The sequence below is a fragment of the Nothobranchius furzeri genome, chromosome 19, assembly GCF_043380555.1.
Source record: "Nothobranchius furzeri strain GRZ-AD chromosome 19, NfurGRZ-RIMD1, whole genome shotgun sequence".
Classification (NCBI taxonomy): Eukaryota; Metazoa; Chordata; class Actinopteri; order Cyprinodontiformes; family Nothobranchiidae; genus Nothobranchius; species Nothobranchius furzeri.
In genome coordinates, this window is record NC_091759.1 from 13,781,104 (window position 1) to 13,796,752 (window position 15,649).

A 15,649-nucleotide genomic window follows, 5' to 3' on the forward strand; every position below is an offset into this window, starting at 1 on the left:
GGTCAAAGTTTGAGGCTTAGCCACGCCCACACCTTTCAACTTTTGAAAAATCCGACGGTTGAATTTTTTCCCCTATGTCTTAAGAATATATAGCAGAAGTTTGAAGGAGATTGGTGAAAAGGGCGACGGAGCATCACTCTCCAAACAACGTGTGCGAAAACCACTAAATCGCGTACTTGGACCAAAATGGCCGACTTCCTGTGCGACTTTGCACTTGGCTTCAAGAGACTTTTTTGTAGGTCCTGAGACACCACATTAGTGTACCAAATTTCGTAATCCTCAGTCAAAGCATGGCTTGGGGCTGACAGTTTTAATGGTCCTAGGGGGCGCTATTTCAGAAAATAGGCCACGCCCACCAGATGTTCACATCAGATCTTTTGGGGGGCCGGACTAGGATCACTCACAAGAAGTTTCGTGACGATATCTTTGGAAATGACGAAATGGGAGGCAAACGTAAGGCCAAGGCGGTACGCCTGAATTCGCCGCGCCGCCACAGCCCCGCCCTCTGCCGAAAACTCCCATAAAGTGACGCCAAGCAACCCCCACTTGTCTTGAGTTACCAGCTACAAATTTGTGGTGATTAAGTGAAATGGGGCAATTTGGGACCTTTCACAGTAAAACTTGATCTTTTTGGTCCTGAGGGGGCGGGGCTTGTGTGATGTCATCATCCGACCATTCAATTTACTTTGTGGGTGGATGACGAATGACCACAGAAAGTTTGGTAACTCTATTCCATTCAGTTATGAAGTTATAGCAATTTAAATATTTTTGGCGAGTAGTCAAACTTCGAGGCCTGGCTCCGCCCCTTCAACATATACGAAAACTCAGAATCCTTATCTCATTTTGTTCGCCCATCCCTTCTGAGCAATTTTACACAATTTTTGAGACGATCGTGCGAAAAATGATCGAGCAATCCAATCAGAAACGGACCCTAAAAACGGCAAAAACGGCAAAAAATCGCCATTTCAACCCAAAATGGCCGACTTCCTGTTTGATATTGACCATGGTTGCAAGAGACTTTTCTGTGCGGACTGTTGAGTACTACAAGTGTACCAAATTTCATAACTGTACGATAAACTAAGCTTTATGGAGAGGGTTTTTTTTCACTTTGTAGGGGGCGCTGTTCAGCCATTTTCTTTGCGATTTTTTTGGTACCTTTAAAATATCAAATTTTTCACCAGGCCTGACAAGTGTGCAAAATATTGTGAGTTTTGGGGTATGTTAAGGTCCCCAAAAAGCTGTTCAAAGGGGGCACGGAATAACAAAAAATAATAATAATCAGAGCAAAAACAAGAGGCCTTCGCAGCGCTTTCGCTGCTCGGGCCTAATAATTAAAGCTGCAAGCAGCGTCGTTCGGCCCTCGCAGCGAAGCTGCTCGCCCTCTGTCCGCACCCCCTCCGCTCCATCCCCGACGCTCTCCAAACCCGGCTCCGCGCTTTTCCATCCTGTCCGGCAGCCGAGGGCACCAGGGCATGCCTGGCGGAACAGAAAGTCAGCCACCCCAACACCGGAAACCGTGAAAGGCCTCCTCGTCCACACCTCACCCTGACTCAGCATCCCTTCTGAGCCCACCATTACATGTCTCACCCCTAGGAGATACTCTATCTTTACCACACTGGTGATGTGATGTTCAGTCTCGGGCAAATCGGAGGCTGTTTGTGGAAGTTACAGTCAAACGTAAGGTCACAGCGTCACGCCAGAAATCGCCATGGCATCAAAGCCCCTCACTTTCTGAAAAGCTATCAGATCTGAATGGTCATTACAACATCATGAAGACAGTGCATGACCTTAGTGTCATCTTGACTAAATTAGAGGGGACAAATATGGGAAGTTCACCATAAAACAATAGACTTCCTGTAGTCAGGGGGCGGGGCTTAGGTGATGTCAGCTGTCCACATTGTCACTGTCTTCAGATGTGGTCAGTGATCACACAGACAAAGTATGAAATTGATCTGATCATGCACATGGGAGTTGTTAAGTCAAATAAAGTAATGGCGACTGGTCAAAGTTTGAGGCTTAGCCACGCCCATACCTTTATACTTATTTAAAATCCGACGGTTGAATTTTTTCCTCTATGTCTTAAGAGTATATAGCAGAAGTTTGAAGGTGATCGGTGGAAAGGGCGAGGAGATATAATTCTCCTAATAACGTGTGCGAAAACCACTAAATTGAGTAATTGCACCAAAATGGCCGACCTCCTGTGCGACATTGCGCTTGGCTCCAAGAGACTTTTTTGTAGGTCCTGAGACACTACATTAGTGTGCCAAATTTTGTGATCCTCAGTCAAAGCATGGCTTGGGGCTGACTGTTTTAATGGTCCTAGGGGGCACTGTTTCGGAAAATAGGCCACGCCCACAAACTTCAGCTGTCCAGTTATATTAGGGGTCAGAGTAGGATCACTCATCAGAAATTGTGTGGCAATGTCACAATGATTGAAGAAATGAGAGACAAACGTATTTCCATGGCGTGATGGTGAATTTCGCCATGCTCCCAAAGCTCCGCCTTTATTCGAAACCTGCCAGTACTATAGACCAAGTGACCTTAACTTGTCTGCTGCTATTTGCCACTGTTTGGTGGTGATTGGATAAAAGGAGTCCAATAGGGAGCTGTGAAAAAAAGAGTGGCGTGGCGACAGGTCAGAGTTTGAGGCTTAGCCACGCCCACACCTCTATACTTATTTAAAATCCGACGGTTGAATTTTTTCATCTATGTCTTAAGAGTATATAGCAGAAGTGTGAAGGCGATTGGTGAAAAGGGCGATGGAGCATCACTCTCCAAACAACGTGTGCGAAAACCACTAAATCGCGCACTTGGACCAAAATGGCCGACTTCCTGTGCGACTTTGCACTTGGCTCCAAGAGACTTTTTTGTAGGTCCTGAGACACCACATTAGTGTACCACATTTCGTAATCCTCAGTCAAAGCATGGCTTGGGGCTGTCAGTTTTAATGGTCCTAGGGGGCGCTATTTCAGAAAATAGACCACGCCCACCGGAATTTCACATCAGATTTTTTTGGGGGCCGGACTAGGATCACTCACAAGAAGTTTCGTGGCGATATCTCTAGAAATGACGAAATGGGAGGCAAACGTAAGGCCTAAGCGGTACGCCTGAGTTCGCCGCGCCGCCACAGCCCCGCCTTCTCCAGAAAACTCCCATAAAGTGACGCCAAGCAACCCCAACTTGTCTTCAGTTACCTGATACAAATTTAGGATGATTATTCGAAAGGGCGAATTTTGGAAAATTTCCTAGTAAAACTTGACCTTTTAAGTCCTGAAGGGGCGGGGCTTATGTGACATCATCAATCGACCATTCATTTGTCTTCGGGGGGCGATGATGATTGTCCATAGAAAGTTACTTTATCTGTAATTCTTTCATTTATGAAATTATAGCAATTTGAATTTTTTTGGCGAGTGCTCGAACTTTGAGGCCTGGTCCCGCCCCTTCAGTATTTACGAAAAGTCAATTTTATTGTCTCATTTTAATCGTCCGTCGCTTCTGTTCGATCGCACACTATTTTTGAGACGATCGTGCGAAAAATGACCAAACTGTTCAACCAAATATAGACCCAAGAAATGGCCGAAACAGGGTCAAAATGGCCACTTTAGTCCAAAATGGCCGACTTCCTGTTTGATATTGACCATGGATGCAAGAGGCTTTTCTGTGCATATTGTTGAGTTCTACAAGTGTACCAAATTTCATAACTGTACGATAAACTAAGCTTTATGGAGAGGGGTATTTTTCACTTTCTAGGGGGCGCTGTTCAGCCATTTTTTTATGAACTTTCACATCGCCAGTGAAATACGTAAATTTCACGCACTTTCTATATTGGGCCAGAATTTGGTGACTTTTTGGATATGCTAAGACCCCCTAAAGGCCAGTCAAAGACGCGGAAGAAAAAAGAAAGAAAGAAAGCGTAATAATAAACGGAGCAGATACAATAGGCCTTCGCAGCTTCACTGCTCGGGCCTAATAATAATAAACGGAGCAGATACAATAGGCCTTCGCAGCTTCACTGCTCGGGCCTAATAAACGGAGCAGATACAATAGGCCTTCGCAGCGCTTCGCTGCTCGGGCCTAATAATAAACGGAGCAGATACAATAGGCCTTCGCAGCTTCACTGCTCGGGCCTAAAAAGCTGTTTATTGAAGGACGGGAGCACAGGACGAATGAACATGGACAACGACAATGAACCGACAAAGACAACAACCAGGAGGGAGGTATAAATACACAAGGGAATCAGGAACACATGGGCAGAGTAATCAGGGACAGGTGAGAACAATTAGGCTAATCAGGGCAGGAGAGACACATTCAGGGAGGCTGGGGCGGATCATGACAGTACCCCCCCCCCCCCCCCCCCCCCCTCAAGGGGCGGATACCAGACGCCCACAAGCCACAAAACACAGGAGACACGAACGAAGACCAGACCAGGGCACACATGACAAGGGAACACAGAAGACGAGACCAGGGAACAAGGAACACCATCCAGGCTGCGGAGCAGGGGCCTCTTGGTTCAGGCGGCACTCCGTCTTACGACCACTCAGACGTGTCCGAAAACTCAGTCCAGGGAAACTCGGACTCGTAGACTTGGGCACAGGGGACTCGTAGACTTGGGCACAGGGGACTCGTAGACTTGGGCACAGGGGGCACGTAGACTTGGGCACAGGGGGCACGTAGACTTGGACGTGGGCACGTAGACTTGGACGTGGGCACGTAGACTTGGACGTGGGCACGATGACTTGACTGGACGTGGGCACGATGACTTGACTGGACGTGGGCACGATGACTTGACTGGACGTGGGCACGATGACTTGACTGGACGTGACACGATGACTTGACTGGACTTGACACGATGACTTGACTGGACTTGACACGATGACTTGACTGGCCTTGACACGATGACTTGACTGGCCTTGACACGATGACTTGACTGGACTTGACACGATGACTTGACAGGACTTGACACGATGACTTGACTGGACTTGACACGATGACTTGACTGGACTTGACACGATGACTGGACTTGACACGATGACTTGACTTGACTGGACACGATGACTGGACACGATGACTTGACTTGACACGATGACTTGACTGGACACGATGACTTGACTGGACACGATGACTTGACTGGACACGATGACTTGACTTGACTGGACACGATGACTTGACTTGACACGATGACTTGACACGATGACTTGACTCCAGGAACACAGGACACCAGGAACACAGAGACGAACTGCAGCAGCAGGCGTGGGACCCAGCAGGAACTGCAGCAGCAGGCATAGGCCCCAGCAGGAACTGCTGCGTGGAGAACCTGCAGGCACAGAACCTGCAGGCGTGGACCAGGAAGTGGCTGAGTAGCGGGAGCGACGCGTGGAAGCCCAGCTCGGCGGCAGGTACTCAACATCCTAATCAGAGCAGGTGCACATCCGATCTGCTGGGTCCATCGGCGGAGGCTCGGGTGATGGGAAGCCGGAGAAGAGCGGGGAGACCAGCCCTACCACACCGGAGAATAATGGCGTGCGTAGGGGGTGTAATTCCCTTGAGGCTTCAGGATCCGCGGCTTCAGGAGAAGAACGGGACGGGGCAAAAAAACAGCTGGAGGAGAACGACCCTGGCCACCCCGAAGATAAATAGGATGCGCCAGGATCTCCCAGAGGAACTTCGACCACCCCGAGAACAGGTAGGATGCGCCGAACACAAACTCCAGGCCAGAAATCTCCCACAACTGATAGGGACAAAAAGAAAAAATAATCCTCCAGGAACAGGTGCGTTAGCTCACCACAGGTCCAGGTTTGGTCAGTTCATTCTGTCATGTTCTGCGGGTGGAGGTGGCAGACCATGTGTGGTGGTGGGTTCCGGAGGCAGATGAGCAGGCAGACGGATGTAAAAAATAAAAAGCTGTTTATTGAAGGACGGGAGCACAGGACGAACGAACATGGACAACGACAATGAACCGACAAAGACAACAACCAGGAGGGAGGTATAAATACACAAGGGAATCAGGAACACATTAGCAGAGTAATCAGGGACAGGTGAGAACAATTAGGCTAATCAGGGCAGGAGAGACACATTCAGGGAGGCTGGGGCGGATCATGACACAGATAAGAGATATTGGAATAAGACCAATCGATAAAAAAAACAAATGTCGGACAAAATAAAATCAAGCATCCGGTTTAAAAAGAAGAATAGTTAAAACCATAATGTTAGGGCAATTCAAGTGACCCTAGCGCTGAAACGCAATCAGATAAAAATGAGTCTTTAAACGACACTTAAAGACTTGAAGGGATGGTGCCTGCCTAATGCTCAGTGGCAATTCGTTCCACAGAGTTGGAGCCAAAATAGAAAAAGCACGACTACCCCTCGATCGAAATTTCGACCGGGGGACCACCAGAAGTTCCTGCTCGGCTGAGCGAAGAGACCGAGATGGGGTATACCTGTTCAAAAGCGCAGTACTGTACGAGGGGGCACTGCCCTGGAGGGCCTTATAAACGAGAGTTAAGATTTTAAACTGAGCTCGATATTTTACCGGAAGCCAGTGCAGAGCAGCCAGCACTGGGGTAATGTGCTCTCGACATCTAGTGCCTGTCAGGAACCTAGCCACAGACTTCTGCACAAACTGGAGCCGTGCAACCGTGCACTGGGCCAGACCAGCATACAGAGCGTTGCAGTAGTCCAGCCGAGACAGGACGAAGGCATGCAACACAGACTCCAGATGAGCTCTGGACAGCAGAGGCCTGATCCTGGATAGTCTTTTCAGGTTAAAGAAACAGGACCTCACCACTGTATTTACATGAGTGTCAAGATTAAGTGCTGAGTCGATTTTAATCCCCAAATTACTGACCATTTTCTTTTCATAGGGTGTCAATGGGCCAAGGTCAATATCAGCACCAGAGCCATTTCTTCTGCCAGGACTAAGTATTATAACTTCCGTTTTGCTCTCATTTAGGTGCAAAAAATTAGAAGCCATCCAGCATTTTATGTCCTTCAAGCAATCCAGTTAAGGAGAAACTGATCTATCCTCCCCACGTTGAAGAGGGAGATAGATCTGGCAGTCATCAGCAAAGAAATGAAATTTCATATTATGCTGGCGAAGGAGGACTCCAAGAGGAAGCAAATACACTGCAAATAGGAGAGGACCAAGGACAGAGCCCTGTGGCACACCCCAAGAAGTTTCACGCTGGGTGACGTTACCTCACCCATCTGAACACTAAATGTCCTGTCTTGAAGATAAGAGCGAAGCCATTGGAGGGCCTGCCCAGTTATCCCCACCCAATGCTGCAGTCGGTCCAGAAGGACCTCGTGGTCGACTGTATCGAAAGCTGCAGATAAGTCAAGCAAAAGCAGAACATCACTGTCCATGTCACAGGCTAAAAACGTGTCATTAAAAACCATTAAAAGAGCAGATTCAGTGCTGTGACCTTTCCTGAACCCTGACTGAAAGGTTTCCCATAAATCATTTGTGTCCAAAAAGGCAACCAATTGTGAATACACGACCTTCTCCAGCAGTTTGGAAAGAAAAGGGAGTTTTGAGATGGGCCTGGAATTAGCTAAGGTTGTCACATCCAACCCCGGTTTTTTTAGCATGGGATGAATAACAGCCTTCTTAAACGAGGATGGAACCATACCAGAAGTAAGACTGCCATTTATGATTCCCAACAGCAAAGGGCCTATCACTGGAAAGAGTTCTTTATAAATTCTAGGGGGCAACACATCACAAGGAGAGCCAGAAGGTTTGAGCTGAGCGACCAGTTTTTCCAAGTCTGATAATGTAACAGTCTCAGATGTTTCCAGTGTAGCCTCGAGCGGCTCTGGGAGTAGAGAGTCAGATGGTGAGTTTGTAATGGCAGCTCGAATAGCTGTATTCTTATCAACAAAAAAGTGAAGAAAGTCATTACAAGTTTCAACTGTGGGAGGCAAAGAGCTAGAATCAGAGAACTCAAGTAGCGAATTTACTACGGAGAAAAGAGTGCGTGGATCGTGAGAATTTTTTTCCACGATATCAGCAAAGAACTTCACCCTTGCTTCCTTAAGAGTTTGCTGATAGCTAAACAAAGATTCTCTGAATATCTCACGAGAGACTTGGAGTCTGTCCATTTCCTTTCTGCCCTCCTACAGGATTGCCTGCAGGCCCGAACATCATCAGAGAGCCATGGTTCTGGCCTAGGCCTCTTCTTACTAATCCTAAGAGGTGCAATTTTATCCAAAATGTTTTTACAAATACTGTCAAATTGGAGTGTAAGCTCCTCTGCATTAAGTGACATTGTGTGTAGCTCACTTCCTTCTGCACATAGGAGCTCACCAAGCTCAATAATCTTTGCTGCATTTAAAACACGACGGAATCTCACATGAGAGGAAGCCACAGCAGGCACGCAGGGCAAGTTAAAATCACATAAAATGGGCGAGTGATCAGAAAAAACCGGGCTCAGTATCTCTACACCAGCAACAGAGACCAATAGACATCACTAAATCCAAGGTGTGTCCCTGCACATGAGTATGTCCCAGGACCCACTGTGACAGATTAAGGGAGCCCAACAGATGTAAAAAGTCTTTGGCCAATGGCTTATCAGGGCAACACACATGAATATTAAAATCACCAAGAATCAAAACATGATCATATTTTAGCATGTTTACAGACAGGAGGTCAGAGAAGTCCTTTAAAAAGTCCACATCAAATTTAGGAGGACGATATATCAACGCCACGAGCAACAGAGGAGGTGGGCCAAGTTCAAACAGGCACATTTCAAAGCTGGAAGGAGGATTTGATGGAATAAGCTGTTTACAGTTGAAGTGAGATTTATAGACAACAACCAGTCCACCGCCTCTGCTAGAAGACCTCGGGACATTAAAACAGCTACAACCCACTGGTAGTAGTTCCAGTAAAGCACTCGAATCTCCCATAGGAAGCCAGCTCTCACATATGCACAGGAGTTCCAACCCCTGTGCAACAAAGAAGTCTTTCAAAATGAAAGTTTTATTCATTACCGACCTGGCGTTGACCAGACCTAGCCGTGTGAGATGTGGAGTCGTCGGCCCAGCGCTGTTTAAGCCCAGGGACGTGGATGCTACCCCCGTACAGGTCAACGGGTGGAGATTCGCTGGGTTGACTCCCCTCCATCGGTACCGAGACACTGGACGAAAGCGCGGGTGCGAAGTCTCCTCCTCAAACCCCACCAACGGCACGAGGCAGGACGGGGCCGGCTCCAACAGGCGTGATGGCGCCACAAGATGACAGCTGATTACCGTCAGCTCAGCAAGCTCCCTACGGGACCGTGACAGCTTGGACCGTAGTCTCACCCGCCGTCCACCACGCCTTCCACGACCCCTACGACGCTTCCTCCAGTTAGCCCGATCCAGGAGCCGTCGAGGCACAAGCGGTGGTGCCGAGCGGCACTGGCAGGAGGACGAAAAACCGAAACTCCTCCAGCCCGTCCAAGCACCCGGTTTCACCAGGCCAGCAGCCGATCGAAGTTCTAGAAGAGCCTCTCGGTCATAAGTCAGCAACAAAGTCACATTACACACGAAAACACTCAAAAATAATAAAAAGATAAAATATCCGACAGGAGACAGACGGCTTGCCACGTACACCGGCGCCATCTTGCCAAATCTCCAGTACCGCGATGTTCTGTATGCTCTGTATAAGAAGGGCCAAAGCCTCCTGAGGAGCCTGAGGTCCTTCGGAGTTACTTCCCAGCTGCTAAAATCCTTTTATCACTCTGTGGTTGGCTCTGTTATCACTCTGCTGTGGTTAGGGTTAGGGTTAAGGTTGGTTTATGCTTGACGCGTCCGCGAGGTCCGCACGGCTCCATGCAGAAAAGTTGCGTCATTTTAACAACCACGCCCCTCCAACCCCACGCTACCGCACGGGCCAAAATTTCCGCAACGCGCACCTAGGAAATTTTCTAACCACGCGGACAGTCGGACGCAGAAAAACATGGCGGACCGGCAAGAACTAGCATGGCAGAGGTTCGTAAATACAGACATTTGTATGATTCAGCTCTCAAAGATCACCGTGAACAACATGTTGTTAATAATTCTTGGAGAAAAATAGCTCGCACTGTCGGAAAAGACGAGAACGCTGTTAAAAATGCTGAAATGCCATGTTGTAAACAGCAATTTCTACTTCTACTATGGTGTAGTGTTGGATGCATGCCGTAGAGCTCCATGCTGCCCCATTCAGTTTGGGAGAATATTGGCTCACCGCAGAGACAAGCCGCATGAACCATAAACGCTGCGAGTTGTGAAGCGCGTTCCAGCCGCAAGCCGCATCACCAAGCGGAAAGTGAATGCGTCAAGCATAAACCAAGCTTTAGGGTGCAGGCAGCTTTGACAAAGACAGGAAGACTGCAGCACACTGCATCAGTGTGTTCCAAAATCGTTGGCCTGCCTGTCAGAACTCTTGCTCAGGTTTTCTATCAACAAGCCCTGAGACAGGCAGCCAAAATCCTCCACAACCCCTCTCACATTCTTCACCCCGCATTTCAGTGGCTCCCCTCTGGGTGATGCCTCCGCTGCATTTCCTGCAAGACTGAAGCCCCCTTCAGACAGGCCATGAAAAACGGAAATGTTCCGGACTCTGTCCGTAAGACCTTTGTGTCTGAATACAAACATCCGGATAACGTTTTCCGTAATTTAACAGGACGACGCCCCTAGTAACAGGTCCGGACTTGTTACGGACAAGGTGGCTCCTTCAGACTGGTGAGGTAGAGTTCCGGACAGGGAGGAGGGGGAGGAGGAGGGGACTGGGGGACGCTGTGCACATCTAGATAGCCCGCTGCTGTAGCATGCGGCGAACCATGGCAGCTCGCCTCCCACGGTACCGTCTAGACGCGGGACGGAGCGTTTCACACCGCTTCAGTGATTCCTTTAACCATTGAGCTTCATCATCCAGGTCTCTTATGCATCTTCGTGTGCGCAGAATTATGCTTAACATCAGTCCGATTCCCCCCCTCCCTCAGACATCTGGAACTTTTCCCTGCTGTGTGAACGCGGCCGAAAGGACAAGTTCCGGTACGAAAGTGCTGTGTCTGAAAACACAGTTCCGGTTAAAAACCGGATTGAATTGTCCACACATATTCCAGAATGTCTATCTGAAAAGGGCTATAGAGGAGGAGAGCCACCTTTGTCCCCAAAGCCATTCTGCTCTTTAACTCCAGCAGATAAGATAAGACCATCCCCCCCGATAAACCCTCTTCTTGGGCTCTCCATATATTTAACTTTTATACAGACGACACTTTAGTCATTTTATTCACTTACTCAGTGATTTTTGCATATTTTACTGTTTTATCAATCTTCTTACTGCTTTATTACTTCCTTATTGCCTATTTATTCAATGTTCGTCTGTCCAACGTCATGTTGCTCTGCTGTTATTTTTTTTAATAATAAATAAGTTTTTCTGATTCTGAGACCGAACAAGCTAGTTCACAAAGCTAGCTTGGTTCTGAGCTGCCCAACTGGATTCAGTTGAGGAGACATGTGAAAGGAGGATGCTGGAGAAGATGACCACCATCTTAAAAACCCCTCCCACCCACATTATTCCACTGTGGAGACCATGGACCAGCTCCTTCAGAAGCAGACTGAGACATTCCAGATGTAAAACAGAACAATACCGTAGATCTTCCATCCCCTCTGCTGTGTGTATAACTCCTCGGTTTAGGCTGTACTGGCATTATCCTGTTACACAATAACACCAATGCAATATTTAGTATGTGTTCAATTCTTTTTCAATACCAGATTTATGCATGACTATGTCTCTTGCAGTTATTATTATTATTTTTTTTTACCATTTTTCTATTCTTGGTTTTTAGTGGTCAAAGGTTGCAATAATTGCTTGCTGCCTATGTGTATATATACATGTACCTTTATTTTTATTTTTATTCAAATTATTCTCTTTTGTGTTGGTGCTGCTGTAACAAGTGAATTCCCCACTTTACTGCGCAGATTTGGTCACCTGTAATTGGTGTGCAGTGCATGCCTGTTAAATTTGTGTCTGACAGTTTTCCAGGTGAGGCACAGCTCATCTTGAACAAGCCAATTTTTTCATTCTTCCAGGGACTCACCTACCAGAAGTAGATGGGCGTGACTTATGTATCAAGACTTAGTCATGCCCATCAACTTCCGGACTAAAAAATGCAAGTCAATGGGGCTAAAAACGCTATTTTCTAATTTTGCTTGTTTTGTGCCATGGATTTCACATATGACGTCCGTGAATTTTAAATATGCATTTTGATACCAAGAACTTGCTTATTTTTGAAGCGGTGAAAACGTTATTTTACGTATCAAAACATCCTATGTGAAATCCATGGCACAAAACAAGCGGAATTAGAAAATAGTGTTTTAAGCCCCATTTGGGTGCAATTTTTCGTTCTTCTGGGGACCCATGGTTTGGAAGCACTTCCGGTAGATGGTTTCCCAGATAAAATGAAAAAATTAATGCAAGTCAATATGGGGCTTAAAACGTTATTTTCTAATTCTGCTTGTTTTGTGCCATGGATTTCACAAATGATGTCCGTGAATTTTAAAGACATATTTTTAAACCAAGAATGCACATATTTTCAAACAGGGGGACATGCTATTTGAGGTTTTGTGTGAAACCAAATCTAGGACTACAAATGTGCTTCACAAAAGTGACGACATCAAAACAAACATGGAGGAAACTGAGGGAAAGGGCTGTAAGTTCTGCAAACTTCCCACAGAAGGAAGGAGCCACCATAAATCTGGCCATTTGGTTAAGTATCAGCTATATTAGGGGAGTGGAGATTATGTGGTCATGTCACATAGGCAACGTGCCGATTTATGCTGTGTAGTCAGGCTAATTATGAACTTTTGCAAGCTGATAAACCTCAAAGTACGTGACTGGCGTGGTTGAAACACCCATCATTACTTTTCATTTAAAACGCAGTTGTGACAGACACCGTCACTTTTTGGCCACAAGAGGCCCTCGGTCCTCTGCATGCACAGCTGCAGGATGTTAGATTAATTATGCCTCCCTGTTAAAAGGGAACGCTTCCTGTCATTCTGGGAGAGATTTTCAGATGGGTTTTGGCACGGAGGTGTTTGCTCTCCTCTTTAGCTCTCCTCGCATTCTAGACGTTAAAGTCTCTCTTTTGTTACCTGAGTGGTTTGTTCGTTTTTGACACCTTAGTGGTCCTTGTTTTGTTACCTGAGTGGTATTTTCTTAGTTTTGAAACCTGAGTGGTCATTTTGTGCTTATATCTATAATAGTAAATTGTGTCTCCTCGTTTATACAGAGAGACTTTTGCTCACCCTTTTGGTGCAGATTTTGTGTTTACCGTTTAGCCTTATTCCAGCCTTTGTGCTGCGTCTTTAGTTTATTATTAGATTGTTTTATTTATTAGAAATCCCTTTTGTTTATTAATACCCAGTCTTGGATGACCCTTGTGTTTCCTTTTCAGCCCAGAGCTTCATTTTTGTTTAATAAATATCCTTCAGAGAGTTTTAAAAGTGTTGGTTTCATTCCAGTTCAAAATCATCTTTACTCCCTTAAAACATTTAAAATACAAAATTTTACAGAATAAATATTCAGTGTCATAAATTCAATATATTAAAAAAGCGCATTGTGGTGAGACTGTTTTTCTTCCATATATTATTAAGCTGCGAACAGCTTCTCCACTCCAGTTTGTGTTGGTTGGTGACACTGGCACCCTCACATCCATGCATTCATACCCAGACCACATCTGTGTTCAGTAGGTAGGTGCGTTCAGTTAGCACAACTAATAGATTGGGCACTGTCTCTTTGATGTATGATTAGCTGTCACAGTACATTGTATTGTATGCTGTATTTTATATAAGATGTACATAAAATACTAAGAATCATACTTAATAAAGTTCCGTCTTTGTCACCAGTAATCAAACCTAAGGTAAAACCCTGATTATTCTGGTAAACCACCTACAGATAACATGTGCTTTGAGTTTACTGGTCTAGTTTGAAACTAATATTACATTTTTGGGATGAGTGTTGAAATTATGGAAAATGCTGAAACGATTTCAGTTGTCTAACATGGAAGTTGTTTTCTTTTTCCAGTTTTCTTTCCATCCATTAATTCAAAAGAAGTTTTTGAAAATCTGTTACATCCATGATCCGAATTGTAGGTGAGGCGACAAGATGGCGGAGTGAGCAGTTGGTCTATAGCAGGATCCAAAGGGAAAAACAGTATTTTTCCAAGTCCAAACGCTGTTTAAAGGTAAAAAAAAAAAAAAACAAGCCATAGCATATGAGAAGCGACTTTCATTCGTTTTTTGACAAACTGAGGAACTTTTTTGAAGAGCTAATTACGGTGAGAGAGTTAAAGATGTAACAACGTAGTGAAGCTAACATCGTCGATCATCATTATACAGTAGCATGGCTGTGATGGATGATATGAGTGAAAACGAACCCCAAAATATAGAGCAAGCTGATGATAATCTCGTGGACAGTCAAACTGATATGAACAGTCCACAACCCAAAAAGCTGAGGAAGAGAAGTATGAAGGCAAGAGAGGAGAGTACAAATAGTCTTGTGCAAATGATGGAGATTCTGATTAAAAAAATTTGATGGGCTGGACGGGAAGTTGGAGAACATTGAAGGGAGAATGAACAATGTTCAAGAAGCTCTAAAAAAGTTAGATGCTTTAGAAAGCAAACTACAAAACATCGAAAAAAAGCACAGAAGACACGAAGAAAGAAACGAATGTAAACAAAGAAAACATCACTAAACTACAAAAACAAGTTGAGTTTCTGGGTGTCGAAAATAAAGCTCTGAAAGAGAAGGTACTGGAAGCTGAGAGGTACAAGAGGAGATGGAACCTCAGGCTTTTTGGGTTAGCTGAAAAAGAGGAAGAGAAAATCAGAGAGGAAGTTATCGGCAAACTCACAAGAGTGGTCCCCGTGTCTGTCGACGAGCTCCGCAGGAATGTGGACACCGTTCACCGTTTGGGAAAAAAAGATGCAAGGAATACCAGGCCAAGACCCATTATCTGTCACGTTCTGAGGAGGATGGTTTGGACCCAAAACGCAGAACCCAGGATGGCAAGAGGCAGAAAGTGGTTCAAAGTAAATTCCTTTTATTTTAGGACAAAGAACAAAAGTAATCCGAGGCAGCGAGCCAAAGTCCAAAACGTCCTGGAGAACAGGAACACCCAAAGCTCTTCTTAGAGCACAAAAACCTGGAGACAAAGTTCATACAGAGCACGAGAAACGCAGACAACATACAACAATGAACCGACACCAGACACAGACCAGACAGAGCTTATATACACAGGGAGAAGTGATTAGGGAAAATGGCAGCAGGTGTGTGAAGTGAGAGCTGGAGGGAAGACAGGTGAACCTAATAATCAAAATGGGCAAACAGAAACAGAGGAGGGCCAAATAACCCTAAGGAACTCTAAGACACCAAAACTAAACCTAAAGGCTGCGGGAAGGACTAACACACACACACGCCAATGCACTAATATATAAACAGGAAAGGGGAATGGACAAGCACACACACACACAGAACTACACACACACACACACACACACACACACAAACACTGAGCAGGAGACTGAATCTCACACACACGTTGAGCTGGGGACTACAAGGACACAGAATGTAAATGAGACCTGGAGGACCTGGGGATGAATGAGATGACACAAGACCTGGGAGGAATAG